This window comes from Tribolium castaneum, chromosome 7 (assembly GCF_031307605.1).
Source record: "Tribolium castaneum strain GA2 chromosome 7, icTriCast1.1, whole genome shotgun sequence".
Taxonomy (NCBI): Eukaryota; Metazoa; Arthropoda; class Insecta; order Coleoptera; family Tenebrionidae; genus Tribolium; species Tribolium castaneum.
This window is the reverse complement of record NC_087400.1, coordinates 6,891,105-6,912,408: the sequence shown is the minus strand read 5'-3', so window position 1 is coordinate 6,912,408 and position 21,304 is coordinate 6,891,105. Positions and strand designations below refer to the sequence as shown.

General features: G+C 36.0%; 1 protein-coding gene and 1 long non-coding RNA gene across 4 annotated transcripts in view; both read left to right on the top strand.

The window, feature by feature from the left end:
* The window catches only part of Atg16 (Autophagy-related 16), a 230,182-nt gene that overhangs the window by 158,386 nt on the left and 50,492 nt on the right, over positions 1-21,304 (top strand). The window lies entirely within an intron of this gene.
* LOC135266767 (uncharacterized) lies at positions 1,952-19,339 on the top strand. Its single transcript, XR_010334918.1, has 3 exons — positions 1,952-2,131; positions 2,876-3,006; positions 18,464-19,339. It is a non-coding gene; the product is annotated as an uncharacterized LOC135266767 (long non-coding RNA).

The window sequence follows — 21,304 nt, the reverse complement described above, 5'->3', positions numbered from 1 at the left end:
TAGTCGCACTTTGGCTTTGTAGGGGTGTCATTCTCTTTGATCGTGACTGTACCTCCTGTTCAGCAAGTTGCAATACTTTTTTTCTATTTTTTTTCTTATCTGCCATGGAGTTTTTGTAATTTTTATTCTTCGTGGAATCCGAGTTGGTTGTCTTAATCAAGTCATTACATATTCCCTGGAACTGGGTTAACCATCGCGTAATCAAGCACTAGACTGACTAAACCTGGCTAGAACTAAAACTACATTCATAGCACTAGTGCTATATTCCTAGCTCTAGTACTGGTGTTGAGTGTAGTAACAATCTGTATTGAGTGTTTTTTTATTAATACTAATTGGAGTATTAGTCAAAAATTTGAGAACTTTGACTGGTAGGTACAGTGACGATCAAAAAGAATCGACGTGATAAGTTTAATGTGTCTAGTTTATAAACTAGCTGGATATTGTGTTAACTAGCTGAACAGTTTGTTGAAATTTATGACCTAGAAGATTTTAGTCGCACTTTGGTTTTGTAGGGGTGTCATTCTCTTTGATCGTGACTGTACCTCCTGTTCAGCAAGTTGTAATACTTTTTTTTCTATTTTTTTTTCTTATCTGCCATGGAGTTTTTGTAATTTTTATTCTTCGTGAAATCCGAGTTGGTTGTCTTAATCAAGTCATTACATATTCCCTGGAACTGGGTTAACCATCGCGTAATCAAGCACTAGACTGACTAAACCTGGCTATAACTAAAACTATATTCATAGCATTAGTGCTATATTCCTAGCACTAGTACTGGTGTTGAGAGTAGTAACAATCTGTATTGAGTGTTTTTTTATAATAATACTAATTGGAATATTAGTCAAAAATTTGAGAACTTTGACTGGTAGGTACAGTCACGATCAAAAAGAATCGATGTGATACGTTTAATGTGTCTAGTTTATAAACTAGCTGGATATTGTGTTAACTAGCTGAACAGTTTGTTGAAATTTATGACCTAGAAGATTTTAGTCGCACTTTGGCTTTGTAGGGGTGTCATTCTCTTTGATCGTGACTGTACCTCCTGTTCAGCAAGTTGTAATACATTTTTTTCTATTTTTTTTCTTATCTGCCATGGAGTTTTTGTAATTTTTATTCTTCGTGGAATCCGAGTTGGTTGTCTTAATCAAGTCATTACATATTCCCTGGAACTGGGTTAACCATCGCGTAATCAAGCACTAGACTGACTAAACCTGGCTAGAACTAAAATTATATTCATAGCACTAGTGCTATATTCCTAGCACTAGTGCTGGTGTTGAGAGTATTAGCAATCTGTATTGAGTGTTTTTTATAATAATACTAATTGGAGTATTAGTCAAAAATTTGAGAACTTTGACTGGTAGGTACAGTCACGATCAAAAAGAATCGATGTGATACGTTTAATGTGTCTAGTTTATAAACTAGCTGGATATTATTTTAACTAGCTGAACAGTTTGTTGAAATTTATGACCTAGAAGATTTTAGTCGCACTTTGGCTTTGTAGGGGTGTCATTCTCTTTGATCGTGACTGTACCTCCTGTTCAGCAAGTTGTAATAGTTTTTTTTTCTATTTTTTTTCTTATCTGCCATGGAGTTTTTGTAATTTTTATTCTTCGTGGAATCCGAGTTGGTTGTCTTAATCAAGTCATTACATATTCCCTGGAACTGGGTTAACCATCGCGTAATCAATCTTCTAATTACGCAACGGCACACCTCGCCTCACGAGCCGCTGCATTTCGTCGAGTCGTAAACCTCGCCAACATATTGCAAATTTCCTTTTATATCAGTCATAAAAACGAAATTCTTTGAAACCGAAAGCGGGAAAAGTTTCGCGTCGAATACCTCCAGTGCCATAATTTATGGTAATTGTAGTGACGTTGACCGGAAAGATGCGTTATTCCTCCATAATGCATGATGAAAATTTATACAAATAAATTTTATTTTTGAGCCGGTAAGCAGTTGGTGAAGGTGCGTTGACCGTGACCGCGCCATTCATGTGTTAATTGAGGAAAATATCGCACGATGTGCGAAGATTCCTGTTAGTGCTTTAATTTAGACGCCATCTGGTGTTGTTTCAAGAGGATTTTTCAGAAAAATGTGGCCATTGTCTCTTCACTTTCTTCCCACTGGCTTTCGGGTTCTGGCAAGAGTTATTTTAGAACGTTGTCAACTTTGTTGGTTTAATTGAACTTATCTGTCGATAAATTATTTCGTGTTTCATGATGCTACAGATGGCTATAAAGATTGTCGCTTAATTGCTACAAGTTATCAGTGACGGAAGATCGTTTTTTCTGAAATGAATTATTACAAATTGTGGATTTACATATGAATAAGTTTGAAAAAACGATTATTGTGGCGTCAGATGGTTTTGATACCATTTATAAGATTGACATGAATTATATTTATTTCCTTGATACTCGTTGCTAATTCCTGGACTCATGTTGCGCGATCAAGCGATATTTTTCATCCAATTTATTTAGTAAACAATTTTAGTGTGTTGGTGTAACAATAGAGGCGCCGCAAGGCTATAATTTAGGTCCCATGCTATACATTGTTAAATCCCAAGACAAATACCTTTTAATTTTCTGCCTTGTCAGTAGTGTATGGACAGGTGTTACGCCCCTATGCACTTACTGTTCGTCCAATTACAATTTTGAGAGGTGAAAAATTCGAAGTGAGACCTGTAAAAATTCAATTGTTGCGAAAACAAGAGAGCTTTTCAAGGCCGTTCTTTATTGATTATTATCATCGATTGTTGTATTGACAGAACAAGTTTCAAGTGGCAATTTGCGATGCCACATCAGATAAAGACCTGTAGCGAAACGCAAAGAAAGTAAAAACGTCCATTGTTTCTAATTCTTTGTTTATTTTCTTTTTTCAGGTGAGTGACTTTGAATTCCATCATCATCTTTTCGAGGTTTGTGCGTAAGTGAGCTTTTGGAAAAAATACCTATTCAAAGCTGCATCATAATGGAACGTAATAAGATGGTTATTCTGTTTTCTTCTCGTATGGTACGTAATAATGATGAAATAAATGTTAAAGATAACGGTTCGGACGCATACTGATGGAATTTTTCGTTGAATAATTACATCAACTGACATGATCATATCCAATTACGTGGTAATCGCTAATGGTTTCGCTGTAATTAATACCCAGAGATTATCTCGCAGATTATTCGATCTAATATGTAACGTCGGAGCGTTTTTAAATGGGCCACTGAAAGCCCCAAGGAATTCGCAATCGCTGCACTATTGATAGATGGAGCAGTTCGAAGATCCTACTTTTAGCCAAGCTACCATAATAATAATCATTAAGCTATCATGGCCGCGGCTACTTAACCAGTTAATTGTGACGACTTGGTTAAGAGATTATTTATTGTTATTATTACACTACTCTCGGGTAGGTCGCCGGTTACGATACAAGGAAGAGGAAAGGATCCGAAACGGAGCCTTGCGGTACTGCCATTTTATCATCTCTCGTGGGAATTATATTTACAAATTTATTCTAAAATCAGTCTCGAAAGAATCGATCATAAATTAGTCTATTTGTGTGTTTATGGTCGACTGAAATGTAGGTTTCAGCCTGAAAAACAATCAAAACAATTCCGTATCCTGGCAACTTGGCAATTAATCAGCTTGTAAATTTATTAATTAAATACAAATTATTATTTATCGAAATTCAATTAGGTCGTGTCATAACAGGACTCGACGATTTATTACATTTCAGTTAATTTGTGGCCGAATTTTCATAATATAATTAAAAGCGAGGTCGCGCGGGCATCTCCCGAAATCTGCAAAACAGTGAAAATTCCCGGAATGGAAGTGCACAAGCCACACACATAAATTAACGGCTTTAAGTCTTGAATCGTGTGTTGTTGAACGCGAAATCTTAATTGAATTTTCATTGTATTCACCCGTGCACTTCTAAATTAGGTATTGTGTGCAGTATTTCGGAATTCATCTTGTGAAAATTGCGCCTCGAATGCACAACGTTTTAATTATGCCGAAAGATTTCCTGTGCGCACACATGTACGGGTCACTGTACCTTTATTTAATGCGTTTTACATAAATTAATGTCTGATTCGGGATACGTGCAAGACGAGCCCGGATGAGATGAGCTCTTCCAGGTACCGAGATTAAAATTCAAAGGGAAACGGGAAGTGGGGACGGGAAAACACTTTTTAGGGGATGACTAAGTATTAGGAAAGGGAAATGAAGGGAAAACGCCCTGATTTATGCAGTTTTTTAACCTACAGGGGGAAAGCAATGGTCCCCTAGTGGACCCTTGCGGGTTAGCACTTTTTGAGTATGTGATAAGAAAGCAATTAAGGCCAATTTTGAATAATGAGGCATAAAAGTGGATCAGAAGCTTGCGGTTGATTTTTTTGGTGTTTTTTTGCCGTCGATGAAAAACAGCGGGTCCTGAGTGGTTCCTTGCGTAACAACTGACTAATTAAGATATCATCTTGAGTCTCGTGCAATTTACGTCAATCTCGATCTTGTCCAGTTTTTTGGAATAATTTTGAATTATGTGTTTCTTGCGGTAAAACTGTGAGAATCGTGTAGATATCTCAAGCTGAGCGCAGTAGTAATAGTTTTTCGTGGCATTAAATCAATCACAAAATTGAAATTAACGACTTTCCGCGTCCATTCCGATAGGAAATCGTTGAAAAATGAAGCAATCACCATCGAACTGTAAAAAGTGCATTTCTCTCGCAACTCTCCTGATTTTTATTACACGCAATTAGAAGCGATTCCTTTATTTCCAAACCGAAAAACAGGAAGAGGCTTAATTGCTTGCATCAGTCACCGAGATAATTAAATTAATGGAGTATTTTCGAAGAAGAGAGGATTTCGGTCCCGTAACGGTGGAAATCCAATGAGGCAACAGTGCGTTTATGACGGGACATGTAATTGTGTTATTTTTTACGGCGTCTAATTGTGGCCAATTAGCGGTTGAGTAAAACCGTGATTTACGACCAATCCGAAATTAATTTATGAATAGATTTAATCGAGAGGGAGGCGGTCCAAATTTTCGCGCGATTGGGGGTCGAGGTCAGAGTTAATACGATAAGTAGCGTTCGCGTCGATAAAACTTTACGGTATTGTCTGAACCGTGGGCCAGAAAAAAGCGTCATAAATAAAGATCGACAATTATTCCTCCTACTATAAGACCGGGGCTATTCCCACAAACATTCGGTGCCCGTAACCTATTGATTGTCGATAAATTTTACGAAAATTATCCCCTGTATGGAGATAGTGGGAGCATTAAACTTGCCATGTTGCACAACCGACGGATAAATCCGAGCTCTTGACCCTTTCTGCATTGAAATATTAGCGCAATAAAAATTCGCGCGTGGGCCAAGGTTTTTGCACTAACGGTGAAAATCCCGAAAGTCGCGTGAAAAAAATACGGTCAATGGGTAATAATTAAGATTTATCACTAATATTGCGAGAATTTTTGGGTTTTCGGGCGGAATTTGTAAGGAATGTTGTGAAGCGTTGGGTGGGAATGAGTGTGCCGCAGGGCGCTCTTTGAGACCCTCTACTATTTTTTATTTTCTGACAGACGATAAGATAGCCTGACCTCAAACAAGTTGGTTATTAAAAATATCTACAAACGTATCTGGCGAACTTCGGTTGGTCGGAGCGTAGTTTTAAGTGTGCCACAGGGTGTTGTTCTAGGCCCTCTGCTATTACCGTATTTCTACAAACTACACAATTTTAGTTGAAATTGTGATGGTATCTCATTTTTTTCTTTAAATGTTAGATTCTAGACCGCATTAGAAGTGTGAGACTTCTAAAATAAATTTCGTTGCGAACGTCTCGTCGCGGATAAATCGACCACAACGTGCGAGCAGTGGTGTCTTAATCGTCGATAAATCCAGCTTTTAATACAGCCATATGTCCACCGACGTGTATTATATGAGAGAGCAATAGTGCAATCAAAAAAGGAACACAGTAAATCAATTACGTAACGACCGCCACACCACAATGGCCGCGAATCGTACAAAAGCTCATAAAAATTTTCCATTCATCATTCCTGAATTATTTAAGGGGGAAAAAAGGAAACGCCGAACCGTTTATTATTGTTGATTTATCATTTCGGTACGAGAAGCGAAATATATATTGTACATATAGGAAAAAAAAGGTGCTCACGTTAAACATGTCGCGTTGTGCGTGATGTATCATCGTCACGACCGAAACCCAAACCTAAGAATTAATCACCGGAGTCGAGAGTTGCATTAACTGTAATAACAGAAGCGCCAAATCCAATTGTCACGCTAAATTTAGCGCGTAATATTGTCAACTTGAAATAAATGATGTAATTAGTCAGAAAGACCACTACAAAAACGATAACAGCGCTAATCGAATTTGATGGCGAACCGACGAAATTGATGCCAAACCTCCTCAATTCTTTGTTGGGTATTACATTAACACCTAGCGATAAATCTTACTTTTCGAATAAATTACGTAACCTTTAAATCACACTTAATAACTTACTAGTAGTTTATTGCCATATGATACCTTAAGGTGGGTAGTAACGATACCTACTTTATCATTTTAGACTCGATCAGTATTTATGCACAGACTTAATTAAGTGTACAGTTACTTTGTTTTAATCTTATGTTACATGCGTTACGTTAAACTTTACGGCGTCGTTAATGTAAATTAAGCATTAATGCGACATTGTCGACTACTCAATGGTCAATACAAATTCACACTTTTCGCTAATGATTTCCAGATACTGGGCGAAATATAAATAGAACAACAGAAGCGAGGAGACAGAAACGCTAATGGCGTACGAGCTGAAAATAATAGCTTTTAAAAGCATCATTTGGCGAAAAAGAGATCATGCTAAGCATGTAATCAGATCAAATTGGCACTTTTTTGGACATTTATGGAGCGACGGAGACTTTATGTTGTAATAGGGAGCGGAAACACTGACACAATTTTGCCATAATACAATTTTAAGTTTCTCGATCTACTGATCCACGTTTTTATAATGAGCTCGTCCCGCAAATCGTAGATTTTGTTAATTTTATACCTAATGAAACAAGTTCTACGAGATCTATGCTCAAAAATTTGCAAGAATGCCAAAAAAATTAATTTTAAGTCATCATGGCGTCCAAACCGCCCACTACCTTTTTGATTTGTTCACTAACCTGACGTAATAAAATATAAAAAATAAACAAACATTGCATAAACATAACATAACAAACACAAAAATGAACCTAAATCAGTTTATACAACTCATGAAAAACAGTGCTCAGGCCTTCTTTAATCATTCGCATGCGCATGCGCGCTTTGAAATGGGAGTAGCTCGGCCTACTACGTCACGCGATCAAAAATTGCTATTTTTGGCCTTAATACTGAAAATCTATTAAAAATAAGGGTAACCTATTTTTTATTAATTTTCCGAAGTTTAAGTATCCCAGAATTATATTAAATATTCTCAGATATCGTTATCTAAAGTTAAACAGCAATTTTAAAAACAAGCTTTAAAGCCATTCGCTGATTCGCTTACCCGTCTGTAAACATTTATCAGTTCGCTCGTTTCTTATTCTCGTATTAGTCTACTTTTTCAATCTGATCACTTCTGTTTTAATACTTACTGTTATTAGCCTTGTTATGCATGAATTGAGAGTTATATGCTACTCTTTCGTTCGCTTATTCGCTTCTGGCTCACAAGGCGATAATCGTTATGTTGTACTAGGAAGAAGCAACACTGATTTAACTTTTCTGTTTTAATTCTTTGAACAAATAGCTTTTTTATTAATTTATTGAGGTGCTGTTTGCTGCTTTCTTTGTTCGCTTGTTAGCTTATTTGGTCTGTGGTTGGTTTTGCGGCTTTTAGCTCATTTTTTTTAGACTGCGTAATAGATTTTGGTGAGCTAAGAGTTTGCAATTTCTGCCACACACCGAAAAATAGGTACTAGCTTTATTGAGTTTTTTATCCTGTGTAACAGTTTTATTTGATGTGGAACTACTTGCTTATTTGTTCTTCTTTTTCTTGTTTGTTTAATCATTTATGCGCTCTATTTGCTAATTGCGTACTTTTTTTATTATTCTTTTTCTTTTCCGCTTTTATTCGCCAATTGTCACTTTGCTTGTATGTCTGAGGATCTTTTTCTGAAATTCCTTCTTTATTATATTGTTGTGATTCGCTAATTCGCTGATGCGCTTATTCGCTTGCAAATTTATTCTTAGTTGAAATGGGGTCAAAAACCGTTTTTTTTTCTTCTGGCATTTTACGTAAAGATATAATTCCAAGACTGGGTTATTGAAAAGTCAACAACTTGAGAAAGGCCAAAAAGATTGGTATCTCCTAAGGATGGTTTGACGCAATTGCGTGGCTACTGTTATAGACTCGACCCATTAAAGCAAGTAGTGTTATAACAGTGTACACTTTTTTAATTGCGTGTCGCATTTCTGAATCGATTTAGATAAGATCTACAAACGCAAAATTTGAGCATCGGGTTTGGTCAAAAGTGCGTTTTTCGTGGGATATTGTGTGAGCACGGTGTCCCAAACCTGTCGAGCTTTAATTGCCCCAACGTTCGCCATGTGTGCGTCTTATTCGCTCCATCTTTTGACAAGTTTCTCGCGCGACAAGCTGCTCTCCTGTCACATATTGTTTCGCCTCGGAACGCGACCGAGATCATAGATAACGATGGTCAAGCCTGATACGCGGTAGGTGGCATTACCGTTACGCCATCCGCGTCATTAATTAATGCAACCGAGAGAAATAATAATATGCAAGTAGTTGTTCTATATCTGTCGCAAAATAATCGTTATTATGCGTCTAGTGAAAATAATTGTTGCCGGATGCTGGCTGCCGATAAGCAGGTTTTAAAGCGGACCGCGCCACATTCCTTCCTTATATCCGTGAGAATCTCTCTTCCATGGGCAGGGAAATGTGAAAAATCACTTTCGACGAATTAAAGCGCGCAGTTTCAAAAAGCTAACGCAAATATATTGCCGCAATACGAGCGCCAAAATGATATATTTTTCAGTTATTTCGGGTTATATTGTTTTCGGTAATGCAGGAACGTGCGAAAGGCGCAATCAGGACTAATCCTCGTACCATTTTTTTCCAGCGAAATGAAAAATATTGGCGCACAATAGTGCTATTCATTTTGTAAGCTGAATTAGCCTACCCACGAGGCATATAATTGCTATCAAGTCGTGTTGTAATAAAGGCATTTAATAAGTACCAATTTTTTCTTATTAGTATAATATAAAATAGCGACGAGTAAAAGAGCACAACCTGCAGGGATATGCAATATGCAAATTTTCGCCAATGTATTATGCAAGACCGCTGGCTTATATTGCAGCTATAATGAGCTGTAGCCAAGTAGGTGTTCTCATTTATGAAAGCAACACAATAGCACAACCGACAAATGGTTTTACATCTCGGAATCTCGCGAAAAAACAAAATCGCCGCATTTTTGCGCTCAATCTAGGTTTGTAGAATTCACGAAAGGCACAATCGTGTGTTTTACAGTTACGATAGAAGAATCGCGTTGCAATCCAGCAACGCATTCTTCTTACATTATTGCATCTCATTGACATAAACAGCCTGACCGTTGTGCACCTTTCAATAAAGACCGAAGATCTAAATAAACAACGCGACCATAATGAAGAATCTCTTCGGATAATGGGCAATATTGTTTCAAATGTTGCCGATTTTGATTACAGTAATCGCGTAAGTAAACAACAAGACGACCATGGGAATGAGGACCGACCCTCGGGGACGGCCAAGTTCGAAAACATGGTCTCACGCATCGAAAAATGATGTCCCAGTTTCTAAACCTTCTGGAGACAATGAACACGGTTTTGCCAGGGCATAGAAATACCATTATAACAGCTTTTTCATCTTCAAAATTACCCATTGATACGCAAATTGGCGAGCGAAGCATGTCAAACAAACAACTTGGCCATTTTTCAGACTTTGATTCTGAAAACAACCTTTTGAGACCAACGCAAACATTAAACACAGCATGACCAAGGGAAAACTTTGGCGCAATTTTGGTATTATTTTCTAACCTGAGGTCGAACTGAAGAGTATCTCTTTAACACTTAATAAAGGTTTGAAGTAGGACGTCTAGTTTTAAGAGTAAAGAAATAAAAAAGACCACCAGAAGATTTACAAGCAATTGGAAAATTAGATAGAAAGGTAAAACCAAGAGAAAGTTTTCAGGTTCTAAAATAATCCTCTAGGTACTAGCACAATACATAAGTAGCTATTGCAGTAGCGTTTAAAAAGGTTTAAATATTTTAATTCTAAACCAGTTTATGGTAAAATTTCTACCAATAATTTTACATTTGACTAAACAACTTGCTTAAATCTTGGAAAAATGGAACCCTATTTGTGATTTCTCGTTGCGATTAACAAAATCTCTAGAAACAGCGGAGTCTTTAGCCCAAAAACTTTGAAAACAAGACAAAAAGAACACTACTTTCTTTTGGGTAAGTTTCGCTTGACGGGATGGAATTTTGGAATCTTTATTTGTGTATTACCTATTTTTTTTTATACAAGTGACATTCTTCTACAAATCTCAACAATTTTTGAGCTTATCTTTGACGAAATTTTGACCAACAATTGCGATTCTAGTTGAAAAACGCTAGAAAAAAGGAGAAATAATATTATTTCTGACCCAATTTACTGATTATTATGCGGTTTATTTAAATCTCTCGAAACTCTCAGCTTTCAAAAGACTTGTTTAGCTACTGAAAAAGACCACTTTCGAACTACGTCGACGATTTTTAAAATGACTTTTTCAAAATTTTGCGAAATAAGGAAATGCTTGTAAAAATTAGAAATAGCATCATTTTTAGGTGTTATTGGTGAAATTTTGACAAATAATTAAATTTATAGTTATGCACAGTGCAAAACGCTCGAAAAAGTCAAGATATTGTTATTCCTGAACTAATTTCATGATTTCTCGTATCATTTTAAGAAAATCTTTTGAAAAAAAATTTGTTCTGATATCAAAAACTTGTTAAGACAATGAAGGAGACCACTTTCGACCTTCGTCAACAATGTTTTTGGGTAATTCTTCACATAATTTCACGAATAAGTGAATGTCTTGCTGAAAATCGTATTAAAATTTTGTATGTTGTATTTTTTGTTTTTGTATATATTTTTTTTTTGGTTACAATAAATCCTATTAAATTTGTTTTTTAAAAGAGGCTTAAAAAAGGCGGTATCAACAAATTTTTTGTGAAACTCAAAAATTTGTCATTTTTGCTAAAATTTTGACGAAGAATTGCGTTTTGAGTTAAAAAGGTCTAAAACGCTTAAAAAAAGACCTAACCAGATTTCATTTCAGAAACTTGTTTAAGCTATGCAAGATTATTGAGAAAACTTCCAGTGTACCTACTTAATTTTGTACTTAGTATTTCTTTGTTTTTGGGATACATTACTTCCTATTATAATAGTTTAAAAAAAATTTTTAGAGGCAACACTAATTTTTTTTTTTTTTGAAATGTAAAATTTTTCAGTCGAACTTTTGACAAACATTTTCGTTTCTAGTTGAAAAAGGTGCCAAAACGCTCGAAAATTAAGCATGATGTGAACATTTCTACACTATTATCTAATTTAGCAAAATTTTGCAAAACATTGATCTCTAATTTGAAAAATATTTTTGGCAAAAATACAGTGTGGAATTTTTAACTGGAATAAAATTCATAACTTGGATATAGGCAATTTTTGTAAAAATTCCAGGAACAGGTCGCGTTTTGTTTTATATTACCCATCATTTGGTGCATGTGGTTTTTGTTTATCTGTTTTCAAAAATGCCCAGCCACCTTTAACTTTTTTTTTCAAATGTAACGGTATGTCAAGTGTCACCTCATGTGAAAGAGCACTTTGCAAGGAATACAACGCACTTTTTGTTTTCTTAATATTTTTAAAGCCTACGCGATAAAAAACTGAAAACCAATTTTTATAAGTTAAAATTAGACAAGTCACACTGGAAATGTTGCAAAATACTAGAAATTCATGCTACTATCGTTATGTTATTTTCTAGGAGAGGAACGGTGCTTATTTTGAACAATTGTTGCAGTAAATAATGTTCAACTTGTAAAATTGGTTTTTATTTTTTTATCACGTAGGCTTTGAAAAAAATCAAAAAACAAATAGTTTTAATGTTTTAATGCTTGCGAAAAGGGCATTCATACGAGTTGTCACTTGAAACACACCATTACATTTGGAGAAAAAAAACAGTTAGAGGTGGCTGTGCATTTCTGACGACAGACACAAAAACTATATGCACCAAATAGTTGGCAAGGAAAAATAAAAATTGAAGTGTTTCAGGAATTTCAATGTTATGAATTTTATTCCAGCTAAAAATTCCACGCTGTATGTGGAACACGATATAAAGAACGCACGAAATTTTGAATGTTATGATTTTTTAGTAGTTTTCTAAATATTTTTGCTTATAATCATCTGCATATTACATTGATTTTAAATTTGATAAAATGTTGACCAAATCACCTTACGTGTTTGTGGGGCCCTCAGTGGAATAATCCACCTCTGGTGGTGTTTGTCCTGTTGGCCACCCTTCGTGTCGTAATTGAGGAAAGAGGGTGTCTCGTAAAGAATAAGCACAGGAAGAGGACGCCAGGTCCTGTTGGCGATGCTCACTGATTTATCTAACGAGTCGAGAAGGTCGTACCGAGAGCGCTACAATGAAATATCTACCGGGCAAACAAAAACGACAACGTCCTCCCATCCGTTATACTAATAAGGGTGTAAATTTCGACGACTGGGGCCGGACGAGAATGTTGCAGAAACACACGTCACCGACAAACGATTTATTGGGAATGTTCAGTAGGGAATTGGGATTCTCTTAGTTGAAAAAATTGCAGTGGAGTTTGTATCAGGATCGCCATTGCTCGAAATTCGAGGAATTTTACAGCTGTCTTCACTCCATGATCGAACACCGGGGCGAATACGGCGAAAAGATATATTTGATTTGGGAGAATGTGCCTGCGAACGATCAATCTTTATTAATCGACGTATTGACAAGAAACGATAGGATTATTGAAAGGGATTGTCCTACGATTTACTGACAAAGACGGGTCGAACTGCTCCCAAATATGATCGTAATTACTCTTGAACGAGTTTTGGACACCTGTTGGTCGAAAAAGTGGAAGATGTAACGGCATAAAAGAGCGATTTATTGCTTGGACGCTCCTTGAAGGTACAAAAATGCAAAATCAATTTCTGCATTAAGAATTTAATAAGAATTTTTGCGCTCCGATCGCTGATTAATTGAATATATTAGCACCATAAATTCTCCTCGGAAAAAAGCACCGCCGTCGCCGATAATAACACCGATTCTACAGATAATATCCAACTAATTGTATCCTCGTCGGAGATAATTGTACAACGCTCTATAAATTTCGTCGGTGGTAAAAATTCCAACTGGGTTGACGTTGACTTGTGGGGCATATTAAGGAAAATAATAGGTGTTAACCATTGTTTGCATGGTAATTGATATCAGTTTTTAGCCTGTTTCTTAACGGTACAAAATTATTTCATTAAAGCGAAGCGTTCGATGCAGCGCTGCTTTTTTCCCCTTTTTCATCTAAAACAAACGCCGTTGAATCGTAAACAATGCTAATTTAAGCGAGTTTTCTCCAAGGGTGACTCCACAAACCCTCAAAATTCGTTTAATTGTTGTTTAGAGGTCCGTAATGTAATTAAGGAGCGTTTTCTAGGTCAGAAATTTTAATAGGGACACAACATAATAACTGATGGCAAGGCGGCCCTTTGTGGACCCAGTCATGTGTGCTCGATTCCAAACGGATTGGGCAAATGTACAGACGAAGCAACGGTGGTTTCACAGGTGAATTGCGCTTTGATTTTGGTGAAAATTACAACTTTCAGTTTTGCATTCTATGTGAGCGCAAGTGCATACGAACCATCTGTTTTTTCGCCATTCTTGCAGCGAAATTTCTCAAGCGTATTGTTGTAATTTATTCAGCGAGTGTAGAAGTGAGTTTGTAATTACATTATGAGGCATTGTTGCTTCTTGGTTGATTTTATATTTAGATCGGAGGCGAGTGGGAAAAAGTTTTGTTTAATTAATATCGAGCGGGAGTGGGATGGGGAAGAATAGGTCGATTAGTTGGGGTTTGGAGCAGTAGAGATAATTGTCGGCAATCTCGCAAACCGCAGCCTTGGTACAACATTAACTTTCCTCTATTATGAATCAAACTCGCTTATTGCTGGCAAAACAACCTTAAAATTGGCAGACGCGAGATGTATATAATTACGGCTCGCGCTTAGGAAAAATCCCGTTGAGCCACTTTCCTAGATCCAGTATGTGTGGTGGCTTATGATGATAGAAGTAGCACGCAATCATTTTTCCGCTGTTAAAACGGCAATTATTCAAGAGATTGCAGACCACCTCCACGAGACCACTGCACACACACTAATAACAACCATGAAGTGTGGTGGTAGGGTTTTTTCCAAGGAATGCGGACGACGTGATTCGGTTCAACGGCTCATTGTTATCATATGACAAATGTTTGCATCTTTGTACATTTGCGGTGGCGCAATGCGTACCAGCGGGCGGTTTACTATTGCAAGAGATGTTCCGATCGTAAAAGCAAATGTGCCGAGACAGAATGCAACCGACAGACGTGCACTGAGGAGGAATCTTAACTCTAATACCGATTGTTTAGACCCAGATTTCGAGATAATCCGGGATTTGACATGCCACATACAGGAAACACATTAATTAAGAAGTTCAACACCGCAGAAGTGAAGCAGATTTGTTATAATGAGGTTTTTTGATCGTGGACATGTTTTATCAAAACACTTGAAGTCGTACTTGATAATGTTGATATTGTTCCCACGCATTTTCCTAGAATCCGGCTCGAAGGACCATGTTTAGTGTAGTTTGTTTCTAAAAGTTTTGAGTAAAATAAATCAGAGGACATTTTACCAAGTCTTGATTAACTTGATTACCTTTTTCAAGAATCTGTTGACTTGAAGGCGTATTCTTAAGTGGCATTTGTTTGCAATCATTTTTATTAAAATCCGGCTCGAAGGACCATGATTAGTCTTGGTCTTTTAGAAGCACTTTAATGATAACTTGAAGTCGGACTTGTGGATGACGAACGTATTTGAAGTTATACTTATGGACGCCGGCAACGTTAAAATTAGACTTGTTTCCAATCATTTTTTAGAATCCGGCTCGAAGGACCACATGTAGTGTCAGGCTTTTCACACATGTTGTAAAAAACAATACTTTTACAAAGGTTTTCCTGTTAACCTTCTACAAAGGGCATTTATTTAAAATAGTACTTCTGGACAAGGTTGTAATTTAACCGCTCGTAGACTTGACTCGTCTCCACTCATTTCTTTATGATCCGGCTCGGAGGACCAAGTTTAGCGTTGGGTTTTTCCAACATAATTTGAGAAAAAAGTGGATAGCGAGCATTTTACGAAGTCTTTAAGGATAATCTTCGACAACTCATACCGCAGAAGGGCGAGGGTGTGGGTGTTGGTTGACAAAATTTCTCACAATCACTGCACTTTTGGCTAAACATCTTACTTAAATTTTGGAAAAAAGGTAGAGTATTCAACTTAGTTTTGTAATCTCTCGTTGCAGTTAACAAAATTTCTCGTTTTTATCTCAAAAACTTAAAAAAACACAAAGAATACTTTTTTTTGGATAATTTTTGACAAAATCTCGAGTGACTAAATGGAAAAGTTATTTAAATTTTGTAATCTTTATTTGTGTAATACTAATTGTGTGTTTTTTTTCGGAACATAAGTTACATTCTTCTACAAATGTCAACAATTTTTAATGTTTAATGTAGTTTGTTTCCAAAGGTTTTGAAAAAAAAAACAGTCAGAGAACATTTTACCAAGTTTTTTATAATAACTTGATTACCTTTTTCAAGAAACTGTTGACTTGAAAGCATATTCCTAAGTGGAATTTGTTTGCAGTGAGTTTTATAAAAATCCGGCTCGAAGGACCATGTTTAGTCTTGGTCTTTGACACCATGTTTCAAGACATAGAGCATTTTACAAGCACTTTAATGATAACTTGAAGTCCTACTTGTGGATGACGAATGTTGATATTTAAAGTTGTATTTATGGAAAACGGCGACGTTAAAATTAACGATACTTAACTTAAACTTGTTTTCATTGATTTTTTTAGAATCCGGTTCGAAGGGCCATATTTAGTGTGAGGTTTTTCACATATGTTTTAAAAAACAATTATTTTACAAAGCTTTTCATGTTAATCTTCTACAAAAGGCGTTTATTTGAAATAGTACTTCTGGACAACGTTGTAATTTAACCGCTGGTAGACTTGACTCGTCTCCACTCATTTCTTTATGATCCGGCTCGGAGGACCAAGTTTAACGTTGGGTTTTTCGAACATAATTTGAGAAAAAATGGGATAGCGAGCATTTTACGAAGTCTTTAAGGATAATCTTCGACAACTCACATCGCAGAAGGGGTGTGGGTGTTGGTTGACAAAATTTCTCAAAATAATTGCACTTTTGGCTGGACAACTTGCTTAAATTTTGGAAAAAAGGAACAGTATGTAACTTAGTTTTGTGATTTCCAGTTGCAATTAACAAAATTTTTCGTTTTTATCTCAAAAACTTTGAAAAAAAAAACAAAAAAATATTTTTTTTGGATAATTTTTGACAAAATTTTGAGTGACTAAATGGAAAACTTCTTAAAATTTTTGAATCTTTATTTGTGTAATACTCATTTATTTATTTATTAATTTTTTGGAACTCAAATTACATTCTTCTACAAATCTTAACAATGATTAATGTTTAATCTAGTTTGTTTCCAAAGGTTTTGAAAAAAATTAGTCAGAGAACATTTTACCAAGTCTTTTATAATAACTTGATTATCTGTTTCAAGAAACTGTTCCTATGTGGAATTTGATTGCAGTGATTTTTATTAAACTCCGGCTCGAAGGACCATGTTTAGTCTTGGTTTTTGACACCATATTTTAAGACATAGAGCATTTTACAAGCGCATTTTAATGATAACTTGATAACTTGTGGATGACGAACGTTGATATTTGAAGTTGTACTTATGTACGACGGCGATGTTAAAATTAACTATACTTAACTTAAACTTGTTTCCATTCATTTTTTTAGAATCCGGCTTGAAGGACCATGTTTAGTGTCAGGCTTTTCACACATGTTTTAAAGAACAATAATTTTACAAAGCTTTTCATGTTAATCTTCTATTTGAAATCATACTTCTGAACAACGTGTACTTGACCTTGTCTCTATTCATTTCTTTAGAATCCGGCTCGGAGGACCAAATATTGAGAAAAAAGTTCCGAGCATTTTGCGAAGTCTTTAAGGGTAATCGACATCTCTACCGCAGAAGAGCGAGGGTGTGGGTGTTGGTTGAAAAGTGTAACTTTTACTCTCAAAGAATTGATTCCATGCGAACTTTAGTTCCTGTTACTGGTTGTGTTTAGATCGCGGTAATGATAAAGTAATTCCTTATACGTCTGAAACGAATTACGTGTAGTCGAAAAAATGCAATAATGCAAAATATTATAACTAATTATTGTTTAATTCTGTCGTAAAGCATGGAAGTGGTGATTAGAGCGGCCGAGCAATAAACGCGCGTCCGCGTCCCATTACTATTTAATTACGGAATATTAAAATGTCAAATCAACAGTGAAGAAAAAAATAATGACAAACAAGCCGACGATAAGATGGAATTGTTCTATTCCGACATGATTCCAATTAAAGCGGCGATTAGTTGTCACGTCATCTCTTATGTGAGGCCCCCGACAAATATTATAATGATGATCTGATGATGGACCTGAAGCGGAAGACATCCGCGTTATTGAATCTCTTAACATGTCAAATTAATGATCCGGGATTGTGCCGCTAGAATGAAAGACATGTTAAAGGCGACCGTTTGATTGTTTTGCAACTACTTGTCTTACGTTCGATAATTAATAAACTCCGTTGTAATACAGTTAGATGGAGCGGACGAAGCATTATAGTTAAATTTAATTACTCGATTTGATCACGTAAATCACATTAAACGATCTTTACCAAAGTCTGATTTGCGCAAATGTGATTATTTTGACGGCTCGATGAGCTGGATGATGCGGACGATTATAGCTTGGAGTGTGCAAGCTCACGACTCCTGCCTGACCTATGCCATCACCAAGCTGAAAATTTTAACTAACATCTCGGGTGAGATATTGTTGCGTACTCGACTTGTATTTACACGTAAACTTAAACATTAGAGCAAAGTACAAAAGTGTGGTATTTGAGCCTTAATGGTCGGTTGTCCAGTGGTCAATTAATTTATGACCAGGGAAGTAATTTCGATGACCAAGTGCTAATCAGTCATGTCTTTGTCTGTAGCGCAACCACAGTAATCGCGTTGTGGAATTTCCGTCTTAAAAATTGCTACCATGTGAGGCATCCATGTGTATTACAGATCATCGATGGGTCATTACATTGGAGCTTTATGACCGGAGGGAACTCGGACTAGTGCTTTATTGTTCCATATGTAGATCGGAATTCGTGTTTCACTCACGCAAGAAATGATACGTGTGAAACAGAAAGTGGTATCGCGGTCTAATAACAGCCTCGGCGTCGTGAATCGCCCATTATGTCCGAAAGCGATACTTAATGAAATTATGACAGCAACGAGATTGAAAGCGCACGAAAATAAATACGTCACGGCCATATGGCCGCACTCCGCCATCGTATGAATATTCAGCGGACTTAGCACTAAACAATCGACACAGATGACGCTTATTTTACGGCCAGCCGCAGAGAAAGTCAAAAGGAGGGAAAAGCGACTCCGCAGGAGCAGGAAATATTACGCCATTGAGGTGCGCAAACATCGCTCGCCGGAATCTATGACTGCATTAAAGTTGTGACGGAAAAGGTTGCATAATTAGAGTTCGAAGTGCACATCTCTTAAGGGAAAATATGGCATTGTGCGGCTGTCCGCACTCGACAACTTCGCCATTGTTTGACCACACAAGTTGCACCTGAACCACTTACGACGGCCGGACGAGGAAGAAACGAGATTACACAAGTCCTTTCAGTTCTTTCTTTCAACACCCGACACAGCCGTCTCGTCAATTTGCTACTGTGATTTATTAAATCGGGTTTTTGTTGGGGATCGGGAGGATTCAGCGTACTGACATTTGATTAAATGGATTGACGAGCAGATAGGGAAATGAGCAGATGGATGCCTTCATGTGCAGTTATGCCAACATGCAACAACCAATAAAAGAACACAAGAACAGGGGGGCCAATTTCAACCACCCAACGGCAAGGAAGTAAACAATTTTCAATACAGTGTGAATAAATTAACTGTTTTTTTAATATTTTCCCTCGCTCTTATCCAAGCTTTCCTCTACGCAAAATAGGAAACAAGAGGAAAATAGTGGGCAATACTACTAGATACGAGCCTATCAGAAATAAGAATGACTTTTAACATCTTAGAATTCAAAAAATCTTCACTATTTGTTTAGATTTTCGTATGAAACAGAAGCAGATTTTAATTTTTTTGTACTCACAGTGTAAAAGTAACTTAGACACCAAAGATAACTGACTAAGCCAGGAATTTACTCCTGGTGATGGTGGCGACGAATAATTCGTAAATACTTTATAAAACAAAAAATTGTTTCCAAAATGTTATGTACTACAAAAACTCAAGGCGCGATTATTAGAGTCTTGTCTTGGCAGTATTATGTGGCTTCGCTTCGTCTTACAAATTTTGCATTGCTATAAAAGTTTTTCGAACGGACTTCTGCTATAAAATACTGTAGTTCATTTAAAATTACATCGTAGAATGTATTTGCTGTGCATTTTACCCTTGGACGGCTTGACGTCTATCGTCAATCAGCTTGTAGAGGATTTTTGTGAAAATTCTCGAAACAAGTTAATTTTTATTTTTTCTTGCGCACTTTATTTCAAGAAAAAATAAAAATTGACCTGCTTCAAGAATTTTCTCAAAAATCGCCTATATCCATGTTATGAATTATATTCCATTAAAAAATTCTACTCTTTATAATAAGTAAGCTAATCTATAAAACTGCCATTCCAAGAAAAACGCAACCTGACACAGAAATTTCAAAATGATTTTCGTAAATTGTTTTAAAATACACCATTCGGTTTATATTTAATGTATTTTGCGACTAAATAGTTTTTTGGAGAGGATAATCACTTAAATTGAAGTAATTTATTGGATTCTAAAAGTTACATACATTGCCTTGTAGGCGATAATACAGGGTGAGTCAATAGTAGGTTATTTCTGATTTTTTTAATATGCAACCAATAATAATAATAATAATAGGCCTTTATTAAGGAAAAATAAAATATATTAAATAAATAAATATACAAACTCTGTAGGGGCGAAATCTGGTCGAAGACTATTCAACTCAACCCCCCAAAAAATGAAATACAAAAATATTAAACAATAAGAAAAATAAAACAAGTAATATAAATAACTTTAGAAAAGTACAAATAGAAAACTTAAAACTAAGGAAGAAGCAAAAGAGTAGATATGGAAATGGAAACGTAGCATGCGATGATGAAAACCATAATTAACCATGTGAGAACAAGAAATCTTTGTAGAGTGTACGAAATTTATTTTTCGAGCTCAGTGAAGTTAAAAACTTTAACACCATTATAAGTTAGCGAGCGTTGAAAGTTAGATGATCTAAATTGAGGCATAGAAATTAGAGTTTTATGACGAATGTTGACATTATAAATGCCATTTCTAAATCTATTTTTTTTTCCAAGGTAGAATGGAAACGAAGTTGTCATAAGTTTAAACATAAGTGTACCCAATTGGTGTCGATACATATTTTTAACTTTCAACCAACGTAGGTTGAGTATTTTAGACGAAACATGATCGTATTTGTTCAAACCAAAAATGAACCTACAACAACTATTTTGAATTTTCTGTAATTTCTACTTTGTGATATTATCTAAGCAGGGATAGGATAAGATTAAGCAATATTTCATAAATGAAAACTAATAAAAATACTGATTACAGCTGACCAGACAGCTAATAGTCGTTAAAAAAGTTCGAAACTAATCTATTACATTATTCTGAGCATAGGCAAATTTGTCTTCTCAGTTTTGCTAAAATTTCATTACGGACTATTATTATTTAAAAGATAAAAACCAATGTTGGTTCAATTAATGTTAAAGTCAAACAAAGTATCCAAATGGTAACTGCAAATAGTATTTTTGGTTGCATCTTAGGACATGCCAGAAATAACCCACTATTTACTCACCTTGTACAAAATACTTA